This window comes from Meriones unguiculatus, chromosome 1 (genome assembly GCF_030254825.1).
Source record: "Meriones unguiculatus strain TT.TT164.6M chromosome 1, Bangor_MerUng_6.1, whole genome shotgun sequence".
Taxonomy (NCBI): Eukaryota; Metazoa; Chordata; class Mammalia; order Rodentia; family Muridae; genus Meriones; species Meriones unguiculatus.
The window spans coordinates 146,813,971-146,817,651 of NC_083349.1; the positions used below are offsets into that span (position 1 = coordinate 146,813,971).

Genomic DNA, 3,681 nt, shown 5'->3' on the forward strand with positions numbered 1-3,681 from the left:
AGTCACTCTATAAATTCCCTGAACTTTCTTCATATAACATCTTTAGTTACCACGAAGAGAAAATCAGCTATGACCTTTGTTCTGGTTGTTTTCTGAAGAGCATTGTCTATCATTTCTGGGTCATGTTTCATCCTATCATTTGAAGTAATAGGTCAGCCTTATTTCCTTTAATGACCTACATTCTGCCCACATATGTGGCTGAAAGGAATAAATGTGAGTTTCCTGTAATGTTTTTGTTTCTTATATTTAAAATGTTTGGATTAAGTTTAACAAATATAATTGTAGGCTGTCACTCAGCTCTTTGGTATTTCATCCTGGGAAAATGGAAAATCACACACACACACACACACACACACACACACACTAATACACACATACACGCACAGACCACCAATACATACACACACACACATACATACATACATATATACACATTCATATGCACACACATATACAGAGACATAAAATATTCACATATACACATAGCACACATTCTAATTAAAAAATAAAAACTCATAACAATAAACATAACTGACAATGTATTTTTAGACCTGAATTTGTCCTATTATGTTTAAAAGGTTAAATGTAGGATACTAGCAAGGTTTTCTGAAGAACACTTTTAAAAGTTGCATAGCACAGGCTTTTTTAAGACACATTATCAGCCTTGGTCTCCCTTTCAGCATTTCTCAGTTGGATTCTGAGTCATTGCTTAGAAAAACTTCAGGAAATACCATTATCTCTGCAGACAGTAATTTTGCAAATATTACTTTTATTATTTTCAAAAAGATGACTTTGCCTAATTTTCTAGCATGAGTAATGTAACAGGGTAGAAAAGTTCAAATAGACCATTTTTATCTGAAACCTCTTTTATGGGCCTAATGTTTAAATAATATTTCACATAATATTATCAGAAAATTGAATAAATCACATATCAGGCTTCTGTCTCTCAAATGTTTCCAATACGATCAACTCTAAGAAATATATTTTATATTGAAACTGAGCATCTTCTAATGGAAAATGTAGCTTCATAAAGCAGTAGCTGTTATTTCGTGACTACTGCACTGATACTTTTTCTTACTTACGTAATTTTACACTACCCACAGTTCCTGTTATGGGCTGACTACGGGCAGGCTCATACCATTCAGCATGTAAGCCTGTAACAGATAGCCTGTTTTCAGAATAGTGGCAGTTGGCCTTATCGAAGACATGGATTAAATCATTTCCTTGACAGTCATGGTTCTCTTTTCTGTGATTGATGTACATTTTGGGAAAAGACAGTTCTGTCTTATGCCTTGTTCATCCTTTGCAAGACTTTTACCACTGGACAAAAGTGTTGGCACTTGCCCTAAATTTTCCAACTATTATATGAGTTTTCATTAGAAGGAAATGATGCTCTGAGTTGAGAAAAGTTTGAAAGAGTTTTTATACATATTAAACTGGGAAAATTATTTTTTTAAGTTTATTTATTTATTACAATTTATTTACTTTGTATCTCTGCTCCAGCCTCCTCCCTAGTCTCCTCCCAGTCCCACCCACCCTCCTTCTCTCCCTCTATGCCCTTCCTCTAGTCCCATGATAGGGAAGTCCTCCTCCCCTTCTATCTGACCCTAGACTATCAGGTCTCATCAGGACTGGATGTGTCATCTTCTTGGAAAGGCTGCACCCCCCAGGAGGAGGTGATCAGAGAGTCTGCTACTGAGTTCATGTTGGAGACAGTCCCTATACTCCTTACTAGGGAACCCACCTGGAGACTGAGTAGCCTATGGGTTTCTTCTGAACAGGGAGTCTGGTCCTCTCCATGCATGGCCCTTAGTTGGAGTATTGGTCTCTGCAGGACCCCCTGGGCTCAGGTTGTTTTGCTCTAGTGGTCTCCTTGTAGAGTTGCTTTCCACTCCAGGTCTTTCTATCTTTTCCTTCTTCTGTAAGGTTTCCTCTACTCTTCCCAAAGTTTGGCTGTGAGTCTCAGCATGTCTTCCTATACCCTGATGGGTAGAGTCTTTCAGAGGTCCTCTGTGGAAAGCTCCTATCTTATTTGTCTTCCCCTACTTCCGATGTGTACCCTGTTTGTGCTTCTGAATGAGGGCTGAGAATCTTTCCTAGGGTCTTTCTTGTTGTTTAGCTTTTTTGGACTACAGATTTTAGTATGTTTATCCTATATTATCTGGCTAATATCCACTTGTAAGTGAGTATATGTCATATGTATTTTTCTGCTTCTGGGTTAACTCACCCAAGGTGATCTTTTCTAGTTCCCGCCATCTGCCTGCAAATTTCATGATTTCCTTGTTTTTAATAGCTGAATAGTATTCCATTATGTAAATGCACCACAATTTCTGTATCCATTCTTCTGCTGAGGGTCATGTAGGTTATTTCTAGATTCTGGTTATTACAAATAAAGCTGCTATGAATATATTTGAGCAAATGTCCTTAATAAATGGTGGGCCATCTTGTGGGTATATGCTTAGTAGTGGTATAGCTGCATCTTGAGGTAGCACTATTCCTAATTTTCTGACAAAGCACCAGATTGATTTCCAAAGTGGTTGTACAAAGTTACATTCCTGCCAGCAATGGAAGAGGGTTCCCCTTTCTCTACAACCTCTCCAGCATGCATAATCTCTTGAGTTTTTTTAATCTTATCCATTCTGATGGGTGTAAGGTGAAATCTCAGGGTTGTTTTGATTTGCATTCTCTGGATTATTAAGGACATTGAGCACTTCTTTAGGTGTTTCTCTGCCATTCAATATTTCTCTGTTGAAGATTCTCTATTTAGCTCTGTACCCCATGTTTTTAAAATTGGATTACTTGGTTTGTTGGTGTTTAACTTCTTGAGTTCTTTATATAATCTAGGTATTAGCCCTCAGATGTAAAATTGGTGAAGATCTTTTCTCAGTCTGTAGGCTGTCGTTTTGTTCTGATGACAGTGTAATTTGCTTTACAGAAACTTTTTAGTTTCATGAGGTCCCATTTATTGATTTTTGATCTTTGAGCCTGACCTGTTGGTGCTCTGTTCAGGAAGTTGTCTCTTGTGCCAATGAGTTCAAGGCTCTTCCCCACTTTTTCTTTTAACCGATTTAGTATGTCTGGTTTTATGTTGAGGCTTTGATCCACTTGGACTTTAGTTTTGTGCAGGGTGATAAATATGGATCTATTTACATTTTTCTGCATGTAGACATCCAGTTAGATCAGCACCATTTGTTGAAGATGCTGTTTCTTTTCCATTGTATGGTTTTGGTTTCTTTGTCAAAAAATTAAGTTTCCATAGGTGTATGAATTCACGTATGGGTCTTTGATTTGATTCCATTGATCCACCAGTCTGTTTCTCTGTCAGTACCATTCAGTTTTTATTCCTGTTGCTCTATAGTACAGCTTGAAATCAGGGATGGTGATATTTCCAGAAGATATTTTATTGCACAGGGTTGTTTTAGCTATTCTTGGTTTTTATTTTTCCATATGAAATTGAGAATTGTACTTTCAAGATCTGTAAAGAATTTGTTGGTATTTTGATGGGAATTGCATTTGGTAGGATGGCTATTTTCACAATGTTAGGCCTACAGATCCATAAGCATGGGGGATCTTTCCATCTTCACAAAATTAATTTTAAATATACTTGTTGTAAGAGGGAGGGTTTCCTTCTCCAAAGTTTAATTTATGTATCTTCTCTAATGTTTTATCTTAATTTCTTCA

At 36.9% G+C, this 3,681-nt stretch overlaps 1 non-coding gene across 1 annotated transcript; it reads left to right on the forward strand.

The window, feature by feature from the left end:
* Positions 1–1,187: 1,187 nt before the first annotated feature.
* Positions 1,188–1,280, forward strand: LOC132651452 (small nucleolar RNA SNORA16B/SNORA16A family). Its single transcript, XR_009589104.1, has one exon. It is a non-coding gene; the product is annotated as a small nucleolar RNA SNORA16B/SNORA16A family (small nucleolar RNA).
* Positions 1,281–3,681: the final 2,401 nt, after the last annotated feature.